We start from the raw sequence: 26,048 nt of genomic DNA, 5'->3' as shown, positions 1-26,048 counted from the left end.
TTTACTACCTGAGCTTGGTGAGGGCGGTGAATGAACTTTTTTTTACTTCCTGTCACCACTTCACCGACAAGAAACATTCAAACTATGGATCTCTACTATTCCAAGTCAACACAAACGGATTATATTTTTTATTATGAACCACCATCATTGGGTCCATTTACCAGTTCTGCACCAGTTCTGGTTTTTGCACAAACTGCTTCGTGTTATTTTGTCAATATTGGCGACTTTTCTTCAAATTCCTCTGCATCTGCGACTGCACCTCTCTCAAGAACATGTAAGCTTTACAACTTGTTTAAAAGGAATTATTTGGTTTGTCAATGGTAATATCGATAGATACTGCTAACATTGCTTGCCTTCCTGCTTTGAAATGGGTTTGTCATTGTTTTTGTTTTTTTTTACAAATAAATGGTCACTATCTTCCTGAAAGCTCTGCTGTTAAACTGGTCAAGGTAAGGTTTTGATACCTTACCTTTCTTTCCATGAGGTCCGAAGAGACTTGCCCCTTGTGAACATTTTAGCTGCTCCGATTTCTGATGGGATTGTGTGGGATACAGTACCATATGATATATTCAGACCTATTGAGGTAATTCAAAGTCCATATGTCTTCAAAATTTCTATGAATGGTTGGTATTATTACACCTGGGGTTGTTTCTGATGACTGGGATGTTAAAACAGTTTATTCCATGCTTTCTGAGCTCGAATATTATACTGCATTTGAAAGTGAAACTGTATAAATGAAGACAGCAAATTATGGGGAAATGTTCTGTTACCATCATTATGGACATTACTTTCTGCACTGGGCTGTAACCCAGAGATCAGTGTTTAATTACACACAATGGGAGCATTGTCTGACTCCACCAGTGGGTAGTTCCAAAACATATGGAGAAAAGTTTGCATATTTTTCTAGGCATGATGCTAAGAACGCAGTCATATTACTGTAAATTACCTCCTTCTGAAGTGAGAAAGCTATTGCTAACCGACCGTGAATTAATCTATTCGGATTGCTTTGTTTTGCGGCTAGCTGTTGAGGGCTATGAATTTTGGAAAAACTGTGTTGATCTTAAGAGTGTATAGGGAACACATAATTGGCAAATAAAGGGTATGGAAGCTTTATTTAGAGCATGCCGTATTCCTTTACAAATGATATTTTTAAATTACTCAGTTCAGCAAACAATTTGCATGGGGTAAGCAAAAATAAAAGTACTGCATGCGCACAGTATCCCGAGATCAGCTAAATTTAACAATTGGCAGACACTTTTAAATGTCACTGAAGAGCAGCTCACTAGTTGGGTTCAGAAAAGTATCTTTAATTCCTCACTTTCACGTCCTGGTGGGTAGTTATTGTGGCCAGCGGACACAAATGGTTGTCAGGCATGTTTTGTAAATTCCACACTGGGTTTCAGAGCAAGCCGACCGGACCCTTGCTACGTCACAGCTCAACACTCAGGTATTATTACAGCATATAGTGTAGGTAAACTTTGCCATTCTTTCACATTAGCAGCTGTGACAGAACAACTTAGGGCCTGATTCTAACTTTGGAGGACGGTGTTAAACCGTCCCAAAAGTGGCGGATATACCACCTACCGTATTACGAGTCCATTATATCCTATGGAACTCGTAATACGGTAGGTGGTATATCCGCCACTTTTGGGACGGTTTAACACCGTCCTCCAAAGTTAGAATCAGGCCCTTAGTCTCCTTTCAGAAGAGGTTAACTTACAGATTGCTTGTGTGGTCCTAGAAATTGACGGTCAAAACTTTTTTATGTGCCATACACAAATTTGAAAGCTTTCGCAAATGGAAGCTGCTGCACGTTTAAGACAGACTGATGAAGAAAACATGGAAAAGGCTCTAGCCATTGTCGATAATGGTATGAACACATTGTCCAACCGCATTTACACGCTAAATAATAATATTGTTTCATCTGCGATAGACATCTTTCAGTATGTTATGTCATTTTTACATCATGGGATGAGTCAACTTAGGTCCATTATGCAACTGGGTTGGACACTGCAGGTTCTTAGAAGTGGCTGTGTGCCTTGGCAGCATGTTAACTCTATCGAGTTATTTGCCGCCTTCATTTTGACAAGACAACTGTAGATAATGGCTAAAAAAAAAAAGGAAGTTACATCACGCTTAACATTAGGAAATTGGAAAAGTTGCCTTCTGCTGTAGCGGAAATTCCGTTGGCAGTATGGCTAATAGATGGGGTGATTAATCTGCCCATTCCACATTTCCGTTTAGCAAGTGTTTGAAACATTTTGCAGTTGGCAGGTGTGAGCAGTTGGGGGACAGCTGCACTCACAAGGTGTGGGAGTTACCATTAGTTTACAAATGTCTACATGGCGAAATGGAGGTCTTTCTTAGCGGAAGCAAATGTAAGACTGATGTTAGTCTTCTATGATTTGAAAGCAGGTGTCCTTGCACGGCACTTGTAATGAGGCCACAGTGAACTTGCCTTACTATCTAAAGTGTACTCCAGTCTCTTTGGTTCGCCCAGTATTCCAGATACTTTCAAATGGAAGTTATGGGTGAAGGCAGGCTCTTGTGAGGTGAAGCCTGGAATCGTCAACGTGATTTTGGTTTCACAAATTGTAACTTGCTGCAGCCACATATTATTACCCCCCACACAAGAGATAAAAGTAACAGAAATGCGGCCGCACATTGCTACTTCAAATGTAAATTTTGACAAGCTGAGCAGACTAAAGGCACTATTGTTTCAAGCCAGAGAGACCTATGACCTCCAGCTAGCAAGCCATCAGAAGAGATCTAGGGCCAGATGTAGGAAAATCCAATTTTGCGACTTGCAAATTGCGAGTCTGACTGACTCGCAATTTGCAAGTCGCAAAATTGGATGCAGAATGGTGTCTCAGACACCTTCTGCGACTTGCTATGGGGTCGCAAAGACCCACCTCATCAATATTCATGAGGTGGGTCGCATTTTGCGACCCCATGGCGAGTCCCTGCACTCACAGGGATGGTGGCCTGCTGTAGTCAGCAGACCTCCATGTCTGTGACTGCTTTATAAATAAAGCAGTTTTTTTTTTCAATTTGCAGCCCGTTTTCCTTAAAGGAAAACGAGTTGCAAAATGAAAAGTAAACCAAAACCATTTGGTTTCGGTTTTTTCAGAGTAGGCAGTGGTCCATAGGACCACTGCCTGCTCTGAAAAACATAATTTTGTCGACATTCACAAAGGGGAAGGGGTCCCATGGGGACCCCTTCCCTTTTGCGAATGAGTTACCACCAGTGTGACACTGGTGGTAACTGCGAGTTGGTTTGCGACCGCATTCGCGGTCACAAAGCAACTCTGAATTGCGATGCGAGTCGCAAATAGGAAGGGAACACACCTTCCTATTTGCGAGTCGCATTCCCAAATTGCGAGTCGGTACCGACTCGCAATTTGGGAATGAGCATCGCGTTCGGCCGTTTGCATGCGGCAAACTGCGATTTTTGCAGTTTGCGACATTCAAACGGCTTACTACATCTGGCCCACAGTCCTTAATAAATACTAACTTCCGCAAACATTTTGGAGAGTTGGTGAGCAAGATTTTCAATGCATATAAAACTACAGGAATTGTGCACTTTTTTTTTTTTTTTTAAGGCTGGCGTTCTGGATTTATTAGCACCTTCCAGACTGTATTTGGAGTGCTACCTTCAGCCATCCATTCACTCTTCTCAAACATCTTTGGTAAATTTCAAATAACTCTGGCATTGATTGGCGGCATTCTGTTGGTGCTATTTTTGATACACAATGGCTGTTGCTAGAGCTCCCACCAGCCCATCTGTGACGTGATGGCATGATGCAGTACTTTGGAGTTTCACTGCCAGAAGAGCTTGAGCTGAATTGGTCATTGACATTCAGACTAATGCTGACCTGTGTGCAGCCGATTTTCCACTGTTTGTGGTGCTTCTTCAAGTGTGCACCAAAGGTGTGTCTTGCTGTGCAGCCTGTGCCTTCTGTGGACATGGATCTGTTAATGTTCTTAATGAGGGTTTATTCACGGAGTTGAGACTTCTGTTGATATGCAAAGCATCTTCTGAGCCACCACTTGTGCATTTTCTGGCTCCTTCTACATCTGCGAGGAATAAGGTCCCTCAGCCAGTCCTATGGTTGAGTTATCTGCACACATGCTGTGTGGTTCTTCAGTTAACACACTGGTCGATCTGTCGCCTGCCCATCAGAGATTTCCTGCAGGACCATAATTATTGTTGAATTCGATCACTGGCATTTTTGTTTACATTACTAATTTGCCTTTTAAATTGGCCTGCCTTGCTTGTCATCGTTGACATTGTTATTTATTTTATGTATATTTTAATATGCTTTTAGTGTTTTGAGTATTTTAGTTTTCAAATTTTCACTCGTCCCGACAATGGGGACCATCCATAATCCAAGTCATGTCAGTGTTTCACTTCCTGGGCACAGGTTCCTTCCAAAACACAGTGGCCCTGCCTGCTGGGACGTCCCAGCCTATGTTCAGTTTGGTGTTGAAGGATGTTCTCTCAGCACTGTTAAAACACCTGGAAAGCTACATTTGTTTTCCTCAACGTGAGAATTTTGCCCATGTGAAAGCAGAGTTTTATGGTTTGGGACACATCCCACATGTTGTGGGAGCCACTGATGGTACCCGTGTAGCCCTGAATCCACCCCATGGCAACGAATAGGTCTATTGGAATAGGAAGAACTTCCATTCCATCAATGTCCAAGTAGTGTGTTTGGCGGGCCTCTACTTTTCCCAAGTATGTGCCCAGTACCCGGGTTCAGTCCACAATGCCTTCATCATGCCGAACAGCGCAATTCCCGAGCCGATGACAATTGTATCCAGAGAGGGCCTGGCTGGTTGGTAAGCTACATATGTCATGTGTATTTGTAAGCTATGTCTGCTGGTAGTGAAACGTTGCTCTGGACTGATGGCTGCATACATGTCGCATTTCCTTAGGGGATTCTGCCTACCCTGCTGGGGCAGACAGGTATGTGGAATTAAGCGTCCTGCAAGTCCAACGTTACCATCCAGTCTCCTAGTTCCAGGGCAGATAGAACTTAAGCCAGAGTGGGCATTTTGAACTTCTTTTTGAGGAAGAGATTGAGGGACTGAAGATCTAGTGTAGGGCAGGCACCTTCTCTATGGCTCCCTTTGGATCAGAGCTAGGCTGGTGCAGAAGAAGAATTGACATCAGCACGCCTGGTGGCACCTATATAGGACCAGCAATGTCATATTCGGCGCAGACGATGGATGCGGAGCTGACTGACGCCATCTAACGGTACACAGGGGTACCGGATCCAGACTGCGGAAAATTCTAGGGTAATGAATCTGCAACTAGATGTCTCTATCAGATCGCTTGCGCTACCCACAGAATACCAGGGTTTAGTACCTATGGCAGGTTTTCCCGAACCATCAGTGTAAATGTTGTATTTTTTGTGTTCTAGAGGCATGACATTAATGGACATGGGGTACTCACATTCATACTGGAGAAATGTTCGGGTTTGCAGTTTTGGATCAAAAACAATCAACATCAGTGGTAGTCCACTGTATCCATCGTCCAATGTTTTAGCGTTAGGAAAGCTTGCTTTGCTGACAGCCTTGTGGGCTGGAACTGCGGTCATGAAAATAATGTGTATGCCCTGGGCTAATGGTCTATTCTTAATGACAGCCATCTGAACTGCAATCATTATTGTCTCAGTGGATGCAAAACGCATTTCGGCATTTAAATTTAAACCTGATTTGTATGCAATTGGTATTGTGTCACCTTCATTGAATGTAACATATGTGAATCAAGTGGCACCTGGAATTATCCCGATGAAAAAAATTGTTTAATTTTCACGTGTATGCAAGTGTTTTGCTTCAAGCATGTCATTCTGCAATGATCTGAGTATTTGTGTTGTGGTGTCCAATGTTTGCTAGAAAAATCTGAATGAAATCATAAAGTGGTTTTATGCGTTGAAAAAAAAACCTTGGAAAAGTTGTTTTGTATTTTTTATGGATAATGCTTTCATTCAGGCTGTGCTATGTGAGTTTGTATTGCAAATGTGTGTGTGTGGCTGGTAAAATGTCTGTAATCTAAGACTATTTTATACAAATGGTCCTGCTTAGCTATGGGGAACAAAGTGTTGTTCTTTGGGGGATATAGAGTTCATTTACTCCCTGGTACTCGATGAGACAATTTCTCCCACAGGTGCTTTTGCATTGTGTTTTATTGGGTACGCAGGTTGTACTTGTAGGTTGGACCATATAGTTATAACATGGTAGGGAGAGTCCCTATCCCAGCCACATGGTTGCGGTACAGGTCAGGAGCCTGAGCCAGAACCCAGTCTGCGGCATAGGCTTCTTTTACTGGATATGAAACTAAGCCCGAGAAAGATGGCAAAAATGACATCTTCCCCTCGTGGTAGTGTTCTAATAAACTGTGGCTGCGAATCTTTTTCTGCCAGAAGAATATCATAATTGAGCGTTAATAGTTCCTAGAATTTTACTTTAATTGTGTGCATTATGTCCCCCTCAAGTTGGATGCTTAATTTATAAACACGATCGAGAAGGGCGACCTGTCTGTCTGGGGTTTCGACTTCAATGTAGTCGTAAGTTGCTCTCACATCCAAAAAAACTCTTGAAGAATCTGGTGAACTATTGTTACCTCTCACGCGCTGTCTAGCAAAGTAACTGCCCATGTCCTGTTGTTCGGTAATGCCCTCAATATGTTTGGCATACTTAGTCGAAATCCCTGCAACCACCACCTTTTTAATTTGTGGTTTTTGTTGTGGAAGTTTCTCTTCCTTTTTTATAGTGACGTCAGATGAGCATTTTCAGTCTTTTTCAGTCTCACATATTCTTTTTTTCTACATTCTGACCACCCACCTCTCTCGGTCTGATTGTCAGATGACAATTGTAAGGAACAAGAAGGGTGTGTATCAGAATATTGACAAGTCTGGTTGTTTCAAATTGTCACGATTATTTGAATTACATCTTTTCTTCGAGGTCTCCAAATGGGGAGATTCTCCCCATTGTTCTACTTTATCTTTATAAGACTTTGGTTTGTTCTAGTGTTTTTTTTAGAAGACTCCTTTGCTTGCTTGGTACTATCCTTTTCAAAGTTCCCCTTTAGCTGTTGTTTATTTTGTCATGCCCCCAAATTATTCCGATTTATACTAGTATACGTTTCTGAAATTATTTTTGATAACTCGGGTTCCTGGTTTATTTCTGGAAATTGTGCGACCTGTTGGCACACCTCCAAGTTGCGACTTTCCCATTAATATTTCCTAATATAACTAAGGAGACCGTGGCAAATTTGTCCATTAATTTCATCCCTAAATCCAGAGAAGGGGGAGCCCCAAGCTCATTTTAAATTGGTCTCAACACCTCCAGAAGAACTGAAAGAGATAGTGTACCCCATGTTATGGTTTAAACTGCAGCAAAAACTGTATTCCGTGTAGCATATTTGTCAACGGAGGGTACCAATCCAAACGGTAAGCATATTGTGAGAATTCCATGTTTATCTTGGAGTCCAGTATGGAGAAATACTGCATCCAACTGATTTTTTTAAAAAATTTTTGCAATCCAGAACAGAATTTCTTTGTGTCTGGTAGGAACTTTTCCCATAATTGCATTTATAGTTACCGGATTTCTCCCTGGTGTAGTCAATTGGTGTTGAACAGCTCTCTTCGCAGCCTTTGCTGGGGCAGTATTCAATGGTAGCATTACAAATTGTACTAAGCGTCTGTATATTCTTACTAAATTATTATACAATGGGTGTAAATCTGATGCTTGCAAATTTTATATATTTGGATAAGGGATATATGTAGCCAAACTGGCCATGAACCCAGTCATTACTGGAGGGACTCAATCTAACGTGTACACTACGTGTGGAAAGCCGCTTCAGAACCAGTTGTGATGTTCTTGGTATGTTGGTGGTATTTCTAAATAATTGTATGCTCTGTATTGTGCTGAAGGGTTGGCAGCCATGCATATGTGGAATGTATTTGTGTTAGCATTGACTGAAGGAAAATTGACCCAGGAGTAAAATGCTTCAGCTCTGCACGCATTGTGTGCCTCCACCACAAATATAACATCTCCATCCCCATTCTGCAGCCCCTTTGCTAGTAAGTGTTGTGTGACAGCATGCCTTCAATTCACTGGAACTACTACTGGCTGTGCCATTGATAAACAGACTTGTCGGAGTTAGAAACAACAAATAGGGAACTATTTTAAAGTTCAAGCTTGAACAACATAAAGACTAGTATAGGTGCTACCTTTACAGCTGAGGAGGAGTTTCACTAACACCACAGACTTCTCTATATAAAAAGGAGTGTAGGGCACCATTGGCATACAAGAGCTACTCAGGAGATCTGTTAAATAAGTACCTGACCTTAAACGTTGGTTGCACTATGTTATGTGGTTCCCATTTTGGTAACAGGACTGCATGTTTAGGACAGCAGCACCACCGAGTGTGGGGGACTGAGTACACCCCCAAGCTGCTTGGCAGCTGTCAGCCTAACTTCTGGCTAGCTCGCAGTTTCTCACTCTCTCCACCAAAACTCTTGGGGTGAAAGGTGATTATAGCAACCTCAACATGACACTTTGAGTCCTCAGGGAAGTCATGGAATCCGATTGTACCTCTTTCGCTCAGTTACTCAGCACGCTGAGGTGAAACGAAATGGAGTTCAATGCATGCGCATTCAAGTATAGAAAGCATTTGTTGTGATAAGGCAGATGAAACAGAGCCCAACATGACAGCAAGAGCGAAGAAGATAAACAACCCCACCATATTGTACATTTCTAGAGAGTCTAGATGTTCCTACCAAAACCCTATGTCTAAATCTGAGAGCATAGTGGTTGTAACCTTCTGTCTGGCCTGACCTAAAGGATTTGCCCCAACCACTTATCTTAATAGAATAGCAGGGGTCTGAATGTGAAGCAGATGGCAATCTCTTCAGATGGCAATCTCTTCAGGTGGCCTAAAGAATCAGCGCCAGCTTCAGTGAAGCTGCTGGTCGAAAGGAAAGCGGCCCAGGATGGTCCTGACCAAACTGCCCTCTACTTCAGTTGGGTCTAAGTGCAGTTTATATAATGACCCGTAGCTTCTTTGGGCAGCAGCTCTGATGTAATGCTGTGTATCGGAGACAGAAGCGGACTCCTGGGCTGGCAAATACAAGTTAGCATATCATGCCATGTGTGTTCTAGCCCTGGACAAAGAGTACAGCTTATATGTAGTACAAGGCTGAATAAACATGCAGCTTGAACTCTGTCTTCTTAGAAGAAGCAGCTGATAAAATATGTAAAAATAAAAGCTAAAAGCAGGATTGCTAAAATCTGAATAGAAATGTGTGTACATGTAAAATAAGGCACAAGCCACGAAACTAACCTGAGACTGGGGTGTCCAACCAGGGTTCTAAAAAGGCATTATGGCAATTGCATCACAACTTTCAACAGATGCCAGAGTTTGCTGAACCAAATTATCGGGGCATAAGGTGGTGTATAGTGAATAAACACAGACCGTCAAGGTCAACCACAAGCCGTGCTGAGATACAGGCAACTAGGAACACAGTTTTGATGGTGAGGGGCTGGAGAGGAAAGCTGTGGGGTTTCTCTACACAACTATACCTCAAGTAAGTAAGGAGGAGATGGAGGTCCTATTGAGGCATCACAAAAGGAGGAGTAAACACATGCTGCAAAACCTTTCAAAAACCTCAGCACAACCAGTGGTTTAAACAAGGAAGGTTGATCAGGCAATGACAAAAATGCCAAAGATAACCTTTAACCATGCCCAAAGCAAGATCTTGCCAGGTGAGGGACAGAACAAATAACAGGGCCTCAAACAAATGAACCTGAAGGTGGTCAACCTGGCATGCAAGGCACCAAACGACAAACTTGTAGTTAGTGACAGACATATACAGTCTGTGTCAAGGGGTACCTGGCTGCCAAGATGGAATCAAATACCACTAGAGGGAGATCGAAGGCATTCAGCTTGCACTGCTCAATCTCCTCGCACGAAGGTGAAGAATGTGAAGGTTGAGTTGGAGAATTCAGCCATGCTGCTGCCACAGCTGATCCTTCCAGTGGAGCAGCCTGATCAGAGTGTAGATGCTCAAGCCCAGGAGTTCTGGATACCATACTCTCTGAGCCCAGTCTAGTGAAACTAGGATGCCTTGGGCCCAGTCGGCTCTGACCTTCTTGAGAACTCAAGGCAGGAGTGGTATCTGCAGAAGGACGCAGTCTCACCTGAAGCTGAAGGTCTCTCGGAGCGGGAGATCTTGAAAACTCCAACAAGCAGAACTGCTTTTATTGTGCAATCTTAGAGCTGGCGAACAGAGACACGGTTCTCCTTATTCACAGAAGAGACCTTGCGTGACCTCCTGGTGTAGCTGCCACTCGTGATCCAATTGGCGCCGACGACTGAACCGATTTTCCCTGGTATTCAAAGTTCTGCCAGGTGGTTCACTGCCAGGAAGATCGCTTGGTGGTCCAGCCATTTTCAGAGGTGCAAGGTGTACTGATATGGCAACAGGGTCAGTGACCCTATCCGGACTATTTGTTGCAGAATTGCATAGCAGTGGTGTTGTGCGTGAGCACCTGTACCAGCCTCCCCTTGATGGATGACAGGAAGGCTTTCAGCACCAAGTGAATGGCACACAATTGCAAAAGACTGATTTGGAGCCAGGACTCTGACGAAGACCAAAGGCCTCTGATCTCCCAAATAGCCACCCCAGTCCAGAAGTGAAGCATCTGTCACCACTGTCAACTCTTGGTGGTGAAGGGAGAGGGGTCTGTCACTGACCCAATCACAGTCCAGCAACCACCACTGCAGATCTTTCACAGTCTGCTCTGAAATCTGAACTTGGTCGGATAGGCCACCATGATTTTCTGCCTACTGGGACTTCAGATTCCATTGCACCATCTACATTTGCCACCTGGTGTGCTTGACCCGCAGAATGCAGAAGCCCATCAGTCCAGGAGCCTCTAAGTTTACCTCACTGAGATCCAGGACCGAGGCTGAATGATCAGGATCATAGAATGAATGTTCAGGACCCTCTTTCCTGGGAAAAGGCACGAAAACAGACCGTGTCCATAACAGCTCTGATGAAGGAGAGCATTTGAGGAGCTACATTTAACTTTGGCATGATGATTGCGAACGACAAAGATGTCCAGAGGTACGCTGTAGTCCAGAGGTATGGGAAGACTTGCACCCCTGACCTCTGAAAGTGTGCTGCCACCGTCCCCATCACCTTTGTGAACAGCTCAGGGGCACTGGTGAGATCAGAGGGAAGCAGAGCAAACCAAAAGTCCCACCATGAACCACAAGTAGTGACAATGGGCCAGCAGGACGGGGATGTGGAAATAGGCATCCTGCAGGTGCAATGCCACCATCCAGTCTATAGTGTTGAGGGCAGACAGGACCTGGGGGGGAGAGTGCACTTAGAATCTTTCCTTCTGGAGGAAGGTATTGAAAGGGTGCAGATCGAGAATAGGCCGAAGATCTCAGTCCTTCTTGGGCACCAGAAAGTAACGGGAATAACAGTGCCTCACTTCTGGAGAAGGTAACCTCTCAACTGCCCCTTTGACCAAAAGAGCTTGCACTTCCTGCAGTAAAATAAAGAGATGATCCTCTGTCAGGTGCTGGGTGGCTGATGGAAGGTGCAGCAGGGACGATAAGAAGAGTTGTGACTTTTGCGGGCAATCAGTAGGACCCACCTGTCTGACATGATTGTTTGCCAAGCTGGGTATAATTGGTGGATTCTACCTCCTACTGGGTGGCTGTGATCCTGTAAGGTTACACCGAGATATGGCGGGGGCATCCGTATAGTGAACACCACACTTTCAGCCATGGGGACGATGGGCACCCTGGGGTCTCTTGTGAAACTGCTGGGTTCCCTGTTTGGAAGGGACAGGCTGGCAGGAAAGGATGTGTCAGCTAAAGCCACAGAAGAAACATTGGGATTATTGTGGCTGGCGAGGCGGGGCAGAGAGCTTGTGGCAGCCCTACTTTCCTTGAAGCATTCATGGGCAAAGCCAGCCTTGTTCCCAAACAGGAACTTCCCATCTAACGGCATATCCATCAGGGAGGACAAGACGTCGCCTGAGAACTGAGTTGATGGCAGCCACACATGACGACAAATGTCAAAGCTGGGGCCTATAGTTTGACCAACGGAGTCAGTAGATCACCTATTAAAGGACCGGGCAAAGGTCTTCAGTTACACCTGAAAGGACTTGTGCCGTAGAGTCCCAGAGGACATGAGTGTAATGCTCCATTAAACCAGATTGATTGCAGGGTCAAACTTGCTGATGAAAAGAGGTGTTTACCAAAACTCTCAACTCACTTTGATCCCCTGTCAGAGGCAGTGCTAAGAATATTGTTGGGGGTAGTCCAGCTAGTGGGAGTCTACACAATGGGGCTCTCTGGAGAAAGGTGCTGTGACAATAAAGCCAGGCCATCCGGGACAGGGTGATGGTGCCTGAAAATCTCTCTGCTGACTGGAGTTTCAGTACAAGGCTTGGTCCAAGCCATTAGAAGGGTATCAGTCAATTCCTCATTGAAAGGGAGGAGGGGCTCAGAAGTAGACTGGCCCAGTTGCAGGACCTCAGTCAGCACATTTGTTTCCAGCTCCATGGGAGAAGCTAGCGGTCAAGGACTTCCTCTGCCCTTTGCATAACCATAGCGTAGGAGGCCAATTCCTCAGTGGTGGGTCCAGGGTAAGAGAAATGGGGAGTCTTTGGGGAGGCATCTAGCCCACTGGCTCCCTGCAATCCTCATACCAATTGTACTTGACATAGTGCTAAGCGAACTTCTCATTAACCCTGTCACCACCTTGCTCCCCCCACACATGAAAGTGGGATGACCACATTAGTGGTCACCTGGGTCCCCCAGGTGATGCTTGTATGAACTGTAATGGGCTGGATCATTATGAAGTTGTACTCGTTATTTAACTGTTAAATATACTCCTATATAAGCTAACTACTCTGATTCTGAAATGTAGCGATAGGACAATGACAATGCACTGTACTCCGATGCTGACAATCTGTATAACTAGAAATGCTTAATTATGACTGCTGATTGTTAACGGGCATAACTGATACTACTTTATGAGTGTTTACAAAAATTCAACAAAACCTAATAAAAAATAAAAATAGGGCTTAGTGAACTCATCACTCTGGTGATAGTCGTTGTCAGACTCAGCACCAAAGGGAGACTGCAGTAAATACTGCCTGACACCTGGAAGTTCAAGTGCAGAGGCTGAGCTAGGGGGTCTGAGATTAACCCTTTGATGCACATATCATTGTGGCTGACATCTAGGATGCGAACTCTGGTCACTCTCATGAACTGTGTTGTGGACAATCAGCTTCAGAGTTGTGCCTACTATGACAGACATGTTTCATGAAGAGAGAAGAAAAGGAAAAGTGTCCACTTCAAAAGAAGAAAAACCCAACATAACACTTCAAAACCCATCCCCTAAAGTCACATTTGGTGTCTGGAAAGGGACTATAAGAAGGGGAGGTGGAGTCCCTAAAACTCATTCATCAGCCAAACAGTCAGATAGGCTTGTGTGAGAAGGGGACATTCTGCAAGACCTATGGGGACCAAGGCCTGCTAGTCTGCCTCCTGGGTGAGGGGACATCACCCAGGGAAACCATGAACACCTGCCCTGGAGTCTGGAGCACTAGCGCCTGCCTGCCTGCCAAGACCAGTAAGACCTGTGAGGAAAAGGAGAGCATTAAAGTGAGCACGGTCCAATGGGGAGCTCTACGGTGAGGACTTCCTGTGCAACGTGAGAGGATTCGGCTGTACACCGACTGGGCCGTCGCCCATGTGCAGGATTGTTTACAGCGATCCATTGTAGACTGAGCCGTGTGTTGAGTGCCGTGCAGGTTTTGCTATGCCTGCAACAGTAACTCTGTATGCCAGAGAGGGCTACAGGTAAAGGTTGCCACTTCAAAGAGTGCCAAGACTTGTGACAGTCTGGGCAGTGCGATTGTGCTGGATGAGCCCACATAGCCATGTACTGCTGAAACCCCTTAGAACGGGAGGGAGGGGCTCCCAGTAACAATGTTGCTAAAGAATTAGGGCCACAGCATGAAGGTGAGACTGAGGCTACGATCCGCGGGTCGGACAAGCACTTAAAGGGAACTACCACCGGCTCACTGCAGAGGACTGGTGTGGACGAGGTTGCAAACTTGCGGGCACCATTTGGGAGCTGAGAAAGGATTCCCCCAACCTCCAGTTGAACAAAGTCAATTTACTGCGACTTCACAAGTAGGGAGCTGCTCTGACATATAAGAGACCTCCATTAGTGCTGTTCAGGGGAGGGAGCCTGCGCCGCCAGGTGCTGCTGCATGGGCCGTGAGTAGCCAGACTTCTCTGAACTGAGCAGGACTCACATGTATGCACTTAAGGTGGCCCATGCTTTGCTGAACTCTTCTGGGCTGCGAGATTGAGTAAGATGTGAACTGGGCCAGGTGGGTCCTGGGGACTTGCTGCTAATAGTGCTGGAACACCATGGATTATTTTGACTAAATCCCTAAAAAGATTCAAAGGAACTATTTTTGAGTACGTCCTGATAGTTTGCATGCCCTGATGCAACCACCAGTGAATGGGGAATAACTAAACACATTACAAGAAAGAGGGTGGGGCAGGGACTCGCATGACCACTACAGCCCTGACATCAAGGAGAACTGTGTTGTTGTTTCTGAACATTGTACTTCATTTGATTAAACATTGATTTATTGTCCGTACTGTTTGCACTTTGAGTTATGAGTCCTGTTCAATGACCTGTTTCTACTTCCCCTCTGAGGAAGCCTTGACCACAGCTGCAAAAACAACAAGGTAATGGATGGAATGCTTGAATTTATTTTAGCCAGGGGCAATCTCTGTGGGCATAATCCCAATCCATCACTTTTCTGCCCACCATACCACCTCAGTTTGGACCCAGCCATATGCTAATCAGTCTTGACCCTGCCCCTCATGGGAAAAGTCCAGCCCAAACTGCCAAGCCAGGTCCACCACAGCTACCACCGAGAGTCAAGTGCAGAAAGGTTACTTGGCCCAGTTCAGCAGGATTCCTAGTAGATCGGGCCCTGGGACATCAGGGGTAAAAGTCCTCAACAACCACGGTTGGGCCCAGTAACCCCTGCTTGCCCCATGGCCCTCTGAAAGGGATTCTGACAAGGACAATCGGAATCACTCCGTCCTGAGGTGAGGTTGGCATCGTACTACCTGAGCCTGACATGGTTTGAGTGGTGGGTTTAGGGTGAGGGGGCAATGGAACTGGAGCAGAGGGTATAAGTGGCTCAGAGGGTCCAGCTGGTGCCATGGGCGAACTCACCAGCTGTAGTCCTGGTGGAAGGCCTTTCAGTTCCGTAGGATTCCTAAGGCACACAAGTGTGAGACTGAAGATATCTGAAGAGCTGGGGCATAGCTGTGTGGAACTCTCTGATCTGGTGAACCATGGCTGCAGGCCCCGGAAACTCAGGTTGTGCTGGATCCAGCGGCGCAATCAGCCCTAAAGTTGGCCAACTTCAAGAGCAGGAGCAAGTCATTTGGTGCTACCCACGCACTTCTTCAGGGGAGTGGAAATGGTGCAAAGAAGCAGGACTCTGCTTCGACTTATTGTGTTTTTATGCTTACCAGAGAACTTGGAGTGTGACGATGATGCACTCTAGAATGGGTCGGATGACTTCAGGAATCAGAGCAACCAGGATCAAGCCTTAGAGAGAGCCTTAAAGCGCTCCTGACACTACGTTTTACTGTGCTTGATGACAAAGTTCCACCTTGCATTCGCTGATGGCCTTTGGGTTCATCAACAAGCATTCTCCACAGGTCTTGGAGTTGTAGCCTGACCTCAGACACCTCAGGCATACCTGGTGAGGATCTGTCACAGACATCTGTGTGACAATCCTTACAAGGTTTAAAACGTGTGAGCTTATGGGGTGACATCCCTCGCACACTGACAAAAGTTTTGCTGAGATAAAAAATAAAATCAAGGTGTGGGTCTCAGATGAGAAAAGCACTAGATTAGCCTCTGGTAGTGAGGAAAGAAAGGAACTGACATCGGCACGCAGAAGTGGCACCTAAATCGGCCACACACATCACTTCTGGAGCGGAACGCATCTGTGCAGAGCCATGCCACTTTCTGGCATGCAGAGGTACTATGGAAAAGTTTCCAGATCCAGTCTGACACCTGAGGAATATTCAAAAGCTGAGGAATCTGGAGCTGGAAGCCTCTATCAGAAACAATCTTCATTTTTATGGAGATTGTTTTACTTCAGGATAGTTCAAACACTATTACCGAACAGTAATAGGCATCCTGCGCAAAACCTAAGGTCTTAGCACATCTACTGCAGACAGCAGAAAGCTTGCCCTAATTGCCTGCAAAATATAACCTTTGGTATTCCTAATCAGAAATATGCCTCTACGTTATCAAGCATGTCTCTAACATTATCAGTCAAATAAAATAATTTTTAACTGAAAAGTGCTCCCTGTGTCGCTATCAATACCTTTGTTCCTTCTGTCCAGGAGTGTAAGCTTACTGGTTAAATGACATCTGTCGTCTTGGAACTGAACTGTGAAAACTAGCGAATCACACCTGCCTGTAACCTGGACAGAATTTGTCTGAGCATGAAAGCCAATTACTTTTCTTTTTAGGTCCGTCTAGCAAGAGGTAGCACAATTTAAAACATATAAATTATTTAATTGAACAAAGACAATCTATCTTTGTTGACATGACTCAAAAGACACGTCATTTACCAAGTTATAATTTTCTTTTGTAGCAAGAGATTTCACGTTTCACGGTGCCCAGAGTAACAAATACAGTCTCTGCAATGTTGTCTTTCTGCAGTTGGTTTAGGCAAGCGAGGAGGAGAGCTGAAGGTTCTGCCAGGGAGAGGCCTTTGGAGTCGTGAAAAAGAAACGGAAACAATGGAGTCCACAGGCTAGGTGGAGGTCAGGGAGAAAGGTCAGGTTTACTTACCCTGGAATTGGATGCACGAGGAAAGTATTCTCACTACCAACGATAATGTCCCTTTAGAGTTTAGAGTGATAGACAATCTGGTGACAAATGAGTTATGGTGCACAGTTGTGAATCAACATTACAGAAGGCCTGTAGTGCAAAACAAATGGATAAAGCAAATATGGTCTCAATGAAAGATTGAGGAATTGTTCACAATCTAGAAACCAGGGGTTGACAAGAGGCAGGGAAGAGGAGTGTGGATTATCAGAAAAGGGGACCTCTACATCAGTGTTTCAAGAGTGAACAGTGGACTTTATGAGTTGGTTCAGAGCAGCCCATACCAATTATTCTACAACACAACCTCTAAAACGAACTTCTCAAGATTCAAATAGGTTAGTGCACCCAACAGGACTGTAAGCCCCAGAGTGGTGTCCTGCAAGCTTTTCTAAAGAGGTGAAGTATGCAAGTCAGAGCAATCAAACTAAGCTGGCTCATCTCTTGCAACACAGAATGGTAGCCCACTTTTCTCTGCACCCGATTTATGAAGACCTCTAAAGTCCATCTCTGGCAAAAGTAAAATGGTGGAGAAGGGAGGCTTCTGGGAGAAAAAGAATAAAACAATGTGGCTAAATTGTGGACATCTCCAAGTGCTGTATTTTAGACAAGTCTGCTGAAAACACACTGTTTCAAGATGTAAAGGGAAGGTTTGCCAAAAATCTTTAAATTGTTACACCTCAAAAAACCAAGACTGCACTTAGATTGTCAGCTAAAGGAGATAAAAAAAAACAGATGAAGCACTTCAGGACTGCCGACGGCTTTTCCGGGGGTAAGTCATGGGCCACTGTAAAATAATAGATCTTCTCCAATTTGAATAGATGCCAGACATCAAGGATATTAATTCCTGCATTGGGTCCAACCATAAGGGAAGTATAATACGAGCCAGTGTAAACGAAGGGATTGAGAAACAGACCCAAAAGGTTATTCAAACCCAGCTTGAGAATAAAGTCCACTCACGACTCCCAGACCACAGAGTGTACGTAACTGCTGCAAGCATACTCCAACAGACCGTGACATCAGACCTTGCGAATCCTGAATTACAGAAGTTCACACAGAAGACAGAGATCCTGAAACAATGGTTAGAAGGAATAATGAAGAAAACAGAGCCATAATGTCACTTGTAATGAAGAGAAGAGAGGCGTAATGCCACTTTTAATTAGTGAACAAGGAATAATGAGGAAAACACACCTAAAAGGCTTCTTTACACAATTACCAGAAACAAATCCCACATGGTAACTATGATGAAGCCCTGCTTACACCAGATATTCCGGGGCAAAGAAACCTTTGTATTAACAAATGTGCAAACACCTTCTTGATGCAAACCCAAACAGTTGGCATGCCTGCATGACAGGGTTTATCGGCGTTAATTAGGCCCTAAGCCATTACAAATACAGTAAAGGTCAATATGGATGCCTGTCCCGCCTGCACAGATTATATTATTGCGGACTGTGGAGAGAGTACTCTCCCACAGTTTCTCGCACTAAAATCTGAAAAAAATCACAATTCACACCTAAAAAAAATTCTGAATGTCTGAGGGTGCTCCCCAGCCTGAATATTCTGCTAACATACAGAAGAAATACCCTATGAACTGATAGTATCAGAGGGGCAGGTGGAGAAATAATATAGTATAAGAGGCTTTGTGCTTCTGGCCCAAGAAATATAAGACATTTCCAGAATCATAAAGAGGGGCACAGTTCACTCTTAAATGTTGGCTCAAACTTCTAAAAGCTCGATCAAAACATTTGCAACCACCCTTGGAGCTACCCATGATCCCACTGCCAGCTTTTTCGTTGAAATTCCAAAAGGGCGCACAAAACAAGAAATTACATGCTGCTGCTCAAAGGACACAACAGCATAAAGTGGAGAGTAACGTAGACTCCCTAGCTGCCCCTTCATCCTTTTGCGGCAGGAGCATTTGGGGGGCAAGGGGTATCGGTGGAAGCTTTCCTCCTTTATTGGAACTCCACTATGGTAATCCCCAAGGTCAATATTAGTGTGATCACACTTACTTTAATACTCTCGCCCCATTCATTAATCTTCCTATTTTCTAATTTATATCCACATTTGTAAACAAATTTCCTGACGTGGCCAAATGCCAACAACAAAATGAATATGACTGGACGATGGAAGACCTTGGAAAGCCTCTATGCAGAGCTTGAAAGTTTCTGAGGATGATGACCTGTCCCCATTGGCTGAGGTATTTAGTTACATGATCAATCTGTGACCCTCCTAGAGGCAGGCAGAAAAGCAGAACAGTCTTACTCGTCCACTGCGTCTAACAGCCGGCCTGCACACAAAGATGTGTGGAGTAGGTGGAGTTTAGAATGCCAGCACTGAGGTAGTAAGGATGCAAGGAGAAATGCCTCAAAAAGTCCACGCTTCTGGGCCACCTAAAGGCGACCTGAGCCACTCCAAGTGGTCAGGCCAGGCCTTGCAGACATCCCAGCAGCAGCTCTCTTCAGGTCATCACTACTTGCTATGGCAAAATAGAGAGAACACTTGGCAGCAGGGTTCTATCATATCTTTCTCTCCTTATGGATTATGACCACCAGATATGGTTAACAACCGTGCTCTTTTCCAGAAGACTGCTAGGAGGTCAATAGATCACCTGACCTCAGGATGAGATAATCATCTTCGTTTTAAGATCCGGTAGAGGCAATATCTAGCTGCAGATCCCTTACCTTTCAATTTCCTCCAGGTGTCAGACTGGACCCAGAGAATTTGGTGAGCAGTACCCTTGCATGCCATCAGGTGGCGTCGATCGACTCCACGTCTGTCGTTGGCCGCACCAGATATGATGTCACGGGTTCTATATAGGTGGCAACCTGGCGCACTGACATCAGTTTCTTTTCACGACTTTCCACACCTGAAGGGCAGAGTCATAAAGAAATTGACTGCTGGTGGGTCAAAACTAAGGCCCTAAAGAGGGAGTCCCTGTCCGTAGAAATCAGTTCACAGAGCAGGGAGGATGGGTGGGTGGGTAAGATATCAGCAACTAGATACTGTCTCTACTAGATAAGGCATTACCGAAGGTAAGCAACATGTTCATCTGATAGAGACTTCTAGGTGCAGATTCCATACCTTTGAATAGATACCCAAGCAATACCATGCCCAAAGGTAGGCCTTCAAACCAAGATCATACTAGAAAGTTCTACAGGACTGAATGGGCAAAGTACACCCCCCCCCTGCAGACCTGACTGTCCAGGCAGTAGTCTTTGGTAAATGTGTGCAGGGATGCCTGCATTGCCATTTGACTGATATCAAGGACTGGAACTCCATGTGCTAACGCAGTGGTCGCAGTTGTAGCTTGAGTAGAATGACCACGCAAACCCTTAGGGGGTTGCTTTTTTGGCAGTGCGTAGCATATCTTAATGCAGAGTACAACCCATCTGGAGATGGTCCGCTTCTGCACTGCCTAACCTGGACATCCAACCGGAGCTCTTTTGCACGATCAAGGTAGAACGCCAACACTCTTTTGGGTCCAAGCAGTGGAGCCTCTCCTCTTCCTTAGAAGGATGTGAGGGTGCGGTGATGGATTAGCCTACATGAAAGGGCATAACCATGTTTGGCAGAAAGGAGGCCGTACTGCGCAGCAGCATTTTGTCAGGATAGATATAAAGGTAGGGTGGCTTAGATGACAATACCTGCAGGTCACTCACCTTGCAGGCAGATGTAATGGAAACATGGGCGTTTGCTTTCAAAGTGAGAAGCCTGAGAGGAAAATAGTGGAAAGGTTCGAAAGGAGTGCACATCAAAAATGTCAAAACCAAATTCAGATCCCACTGGGGCATAATGAATGTGGATGGAGGCAAGAGGTGGTTAAGACCTTTGAGGAACGTAAGGGGACTTTAAAAAACAAAAAACAAAAACAAAAAAAAAGCTTGATCAGTCAACCTCAAAAAAGCAGAAACAGCAGAAACTTTTGAGAGTGCCAACAGCGGATCAGAGAGGGGGTCAATAGACTTGGATATGCACCATGCCACAAATGTCTTCCAGCGACAGGCATATACCAATTTGATGGAGGGAGTCCTGGCTGCCAAGATTAAGTTACAGACTTCGGGAGGAAGGTCAAAAGCTGTCAACTATTGCTGCTCAATCTCCACACAAGAAGACGGAGAATGGACAGGTTTGGGTGTAGAATCCTACCCTGCTGCCGCAACAGAAGATCCTCCTGAAAGGAAAGTCTAATCTGAGAATCTATGGACATGCTCAGCAGCTCAGGATACTAGACTCTCAAGTGTCCAGTCTGGAGCCACAAGGATTACTTGGGCCCGGTCGTTCTTGTTGTTCTTGCGGACTCTGGGCATAAGTAGTATTAGCGGAAAAGCGTAGAGGAAGCCTGAGTTCCACTCAAGATGAAAAGCGTCTCCATTGCCACTTGGAAACGCCAACGTGCAAAACTGCTGACATTGTGCATTCATTGCAGAGGCAAACAGATCTAACTAAGGCGCTCCCCACTGCTGAAAGAGACTTTGCAACACCTCTGGATGGTGATCCGCTAGGCATTTTCAGCTGAGTTCCTCTGCTCTGGCATTCAGAGAGCCTGCCAGATGTTGAACCACCAGAGATATGACCCTGCAGTTCCAGCAACATCCAGAGATGCATAGTCTCTTGACAAAGGATCAATGACTCCACCCCGCTTGTTGTAGTACCACATAGTGGTGGTGTCCGTGAACATCTACATCATCTTACCCTTAACAGGGGGAAGAAATAGCTTCAATGCTAGCTGGATCACATGGAGCTCCAACAGGTTGATGTGAAGTCTGGATTCCACCAGAGACCAGATGCCTCTGATCTCCAGCTTTCCAAGATGGCCACTCCATACCAGGAGTGACTCATCTGTCACTATTGTCAGATCTGTTTGGGGAAAGGAGAGGGATCTGCCTCTGACCGAATTGTGGTTTGTTAACCACCACTGCAGATCTTTCACAGTTCCTCCGAGATCTGGGCCTTGTCAGAGATATTCCTCTGATGATGTGCCCATTGGAACTTCAGGTCCCACTGCAGAGCCCACATCTGGCATATGCTACCAGCAGGCAGGTTGCAAGAGGCCATGAGGCCCAGCAGCCTCAGTCATTCTCACCAGGATAGAAGCAAAAACATCAGTATCATAGCCTTAGTATCCTGGACTCGCTGCTCTGGAGGATAGGTCCGAAATTGCACTGCATCTGAGAGGGAGTCAGGTGTACCCGCTGCATGTTTATAGTAAACCCCAGCAAATGCAGGAGGTCCGCCGTAGTCTGGAGGTGGAAAGACGACAACCTGGTGCGAGCCCGCCTTCAACAGCCAGGCATCAGGGGAAGACTAAAACCCCTGATCTGCACCGATGAACTGCGACTACCCCCATCACCTTGGTGAACACCTGAGGAGAGCTGGTAAGGCCAAAGAAAAGTGCTTGTGATCTACTGTGAACAGCAAGTAATACCTGTGGGCAGGCACGCTGGGAAATGTGGAAGTAAGCGTCCTGCAAGTCCAACGCTATCATCCAGTGTCCTGGGTCCAGAGCAGCTGGAACCAGAGTAAGAGTGAGCATTTTGAACTTCTCCTTCTTGAGGAAGTGATTGAGTGACCAAAGGTCTAGGATATGGGCAGAGGGCTTTGTCCTTTTTGGGTACGAAAAGGAAACAAAAATAGAAACCAGGACCTACTTCTGGTACAGGAACCCTCTTCTATGGCTCCCTTGGCCAAGAGAGCCATAACTTCCTCACGGAAAAGGGACAAGTGATCCTCCTTCATCCGATCGTAGGGTGATGGCATGGTTGAAGGGGTAGTCCTCAAAGGGAGGGAGTAGCCCCTTCGGGCTGTCTAAAATCTGAAAAACCCAGGAGTCTGGCATGACGGATTGTCAGCAGAGCTGGTGCTGGAGAATCCTGCCTCCTACTGGCCCTCGGTGGGTGAAGAATCAGGCTAGGAAGGCTTGGAGGCTGCTGCAGAGGTGTGCGTGAAGAGTGTGTTGGAGGTGGGGCATCTCAAGACTGCCCAGATCACTGGCCACCTGATCCAGGTCGGTGGATACCTCAGCCATGCAGAGGCTGGGCGGCACGGTGGCTGGCCAGGAATAGATGTGTTTGGACACCCCTTCTATAGCCACGAAAAGCAGACTAGGGTGGTGGATGGGGGGGGGGGGTTGGCATTGCAAGGCCCAAGAACCTGGCCGTAGCTCGAGAATGCTTGAAGCACTCGAGCGTCGAGTCTGTCTTGTCTCTAGAGAGACGGTTGCCATCAAAGGCCATGTCCATCAAGGTAGCTTGGACATTCCCTGAAAAGCTGGACGTCCTCGACCAGGTCTCAAAGCCAATGAGGAAACCGCTCTGCCCAGTGAGTTGATCCTGTTTAGTCTTGAACAGATTGTGAACTTTGCTGCGTTTCTCCCATCGCCAATAGCCTGAGAGAGCACAGCCTAGGCCTCCTCCGGGCTGCATGTGCACAATCGTATCTCACAGCATATGGGAATAACAGCCCAAAAGGCATGCACTGTTCACGGATCGCAATGCAAGGATGGTGGAAGAAAATATCTTCTTCCCAATTGTGTCCGACCTTCTGGATTCCCTATCTGGCTTTCCAGAAGGGAATGCACCCTGAGAGGGTAGAGGCTTAGATAACCATGCTCGCAGGGGGTCCCTGAGGCAGGCAATGGTGGTGGGCAATTGTCCTGTTCACAGGAGCCTCTGTGCTGGGTTTGGACCAAGTATCCAGTAGGACATCGGTGAAGGCCTCATTAAACAGAGGCATCTCTATTAGGAAATAAGTCATGTTGGCAACCAAGGGCAACTCAAGGTCCAGGACCTCAGCTGTCCTCACCACTAGAGAATAGGAAGTTCTCTCCTCCGTAGCCACGGTAGGGGGAGAAAGTAGACCAGTATCTGGAGAGGTATCCAGTCCGTTGGCTTCTCCCAAGTCTTCAAGTGAGTTCTTAGATTGTTCTTACTGGAGCTGGTATTCTAGAGGGCCCAGCGACTCCTCCCATTCATCTATGTAACCTAGTCCATAAGAAAGGGGCTAAGGCTCCTGCCGGTGTCGAAATCAGCATACTACAACGCCCATCCGGCTCTGTGTCAGAGTCGGAGATTACAATGGGGAGGGTGTTGCCGGTGGCACGGAGGGCGCCAGGAGCATCGCCGTCAGGGAAGGTCGGAGTCATACGATCAACGTTGGCCCGGATCCAGGACTGGATCTCTGGGTGCCCCTCGCCGCCAGCGTGGAACCCAAAGGGGCCCCTCCAGACTCTGCAGCTCCCAAAGGCACTCCAGAGGTGTTGTACTACCCAAAAATTAGGCACATGACCTCACAAAACTGTAAGTTGGGACAGGGGTGGCGCCGGCACGCGTAAACTTAGGGAGGCACGGAGTCAGCCCAAGTGCAGGCTCTGCAGAGCGAGGCCTACAACATCAACACTTCCTTGACGGCCGACGAGAAGTCGAAGAACTTTTCGACTTCTTAAATTTCTCTTTGTGCCTCGACTTAGCCAACAGACCAGAGGACTTGGAGTGGGACATCGACGAAGGAGGACTTCACAACGGATCCAGGGACCATCCTTTCGAACGCGATCTCGACTTGTGTGGAATTGAGCATTGGGAAGCCATCAGCTTCAGGGATCACTCCCTCAAAACCTCTGGATGCATAGCCCGACACTCGGAGCACAACTTTGGGTTGTGGTCATACTCCAGGCACCAAAGACACACAAGGTGCGGATCCGTATGGACACCGCTGGATGATAAGAACAGCAGGGCTTGAACCCTCTCTTCTCCAATGACATCCCTGATGCACCAGGAGTTGAAAACTCAAAACAATCTTCGACAAAAAGTTGAAAAAAGTCAGTCAAAAATCAACTGAGGAGTAGCTCTCTTCGGATGAGCACCTGCTGGCGTGGAAAGAAAACAACTGACATCTGTGCACCAGGGAGGCACCTATATAGGACTTACAATGTCATAGCTGGCGCAGATGACTGATGCCCAGTCAATCAACGCCACTTGATGGTGCAGAGGTAATGGTCACAAAATTCTCTGGATCCAGCCTAACGTCTGGGGGAAATTCAAAAGTAAGGAATCTGCAAGTAGAAGTCTCTATCAGATAGAAAAATAAAATACTTAAACTTTTCATAAGTTTCATAAATGAAGTTGGTGTTAAACTTATAAAGCTCTGAGGCTACTGGAATGGCTGTTAAGCAAGCTTAGCACAATATGAAGGATGCCCCAGTTCCTTTGTTAACAACAGCCGTCTTTTCTTCAGCCAAGCTATTCTAAAGATGAACTGCAAAGAGGAATTATTTTAGCACAAAGGAAGGAACATGTTGTAACCAGGCAACCCCTGAACAAGCATCCATGATGGAAGAACAGGTAATAGGAAACACCAAGGTTTCTCTCCTTCTGAAATCAATTTTGAGAGGAAATGATTCTTTGAAATAAGTAGACAATGTGACAAACTATTAATTAGAAAAACATTTTACAGTGTGTGCTAGTCTGCTGTTGGCTAAACCATGGAGCTAAGTTGTGAAGAGATAACAGAAAGGACGTGTTCTGATAAATTAAAAGAATGCTGATGCAAATGAAGTAATTCTTGTTCATTGATTTTAACAGAAGCAATATGCTAAACAGTTTTTCTTGGGGGAGGGGTGTGTGCAGGAGTGTGTTTGTGAGCGTGTGATGCATCGCTGCATATGCATTTTAAAGGGCAGGCTTGAAAATGCCTTGGTACCTTTCCAGAAGAGTGGCAAGTGGCACTCACCCTACCTCCAGCTTCACCACTGCTTCTTTCAAAATAAATGCTGCCAGATATTGTTTGGCATCAATTTCAATTACATTCAATACATTTATTTGAGTGCAGACCCTTTTCAATAAATACTAAAATATTATAAATGTAATTAAAAAAACGTTGAGATTGGTCCTTGAATGGTAGCAGTGCCAAATTTAAGAACAAATTTACACTACACCATGCAAATAGATACCATTCTGCACAAGCACTGGCAAAACCCTCAGGTCTTGCCTTTAACAAAAAGTAGAGGCATTTTGGGGTTGCCAGGTTTGTTCACCCATACACCCCCCCAAATCTTGCCCACGAGGGTCC

The 26,048-nt window shown here is 45.7% G+C and overlaps 1 protein-coding gene across 1 annotated transcript in view; it reads right to left on the bottom strand.

Annotated features, from left to right (window-relative positions):
- MSH2 (mutS homolog 2) overlaps window positions 1-26,048 on the bottom strand; it is a 530,159-nt gene that overhangs the window by 34,328 nt on the left and 469,783 nt on the right. The window lies entirely within an intron of this gene.

The sequence above is a fragment of the Pleurodeles waltl genome, chromosome 5 (assembly GCF_031143425.1).
Source record: "Pleurodeles waltl isolate 20211129_DDA chromosome 5, aPleWal1.hap1.20221129, whole genome shotgun sequence".
NCBI lineage: Eukaryota > Metazoa > Chordata > Amphibia > Caudata > Salamandridae > Pleurodeles > Pleurodeles waltl.
The sequence above is the reverse complement of the archived record's forward strand: the minus strand, read 5'-3'. Positions and strand labels throughout refer to the sequence as shown.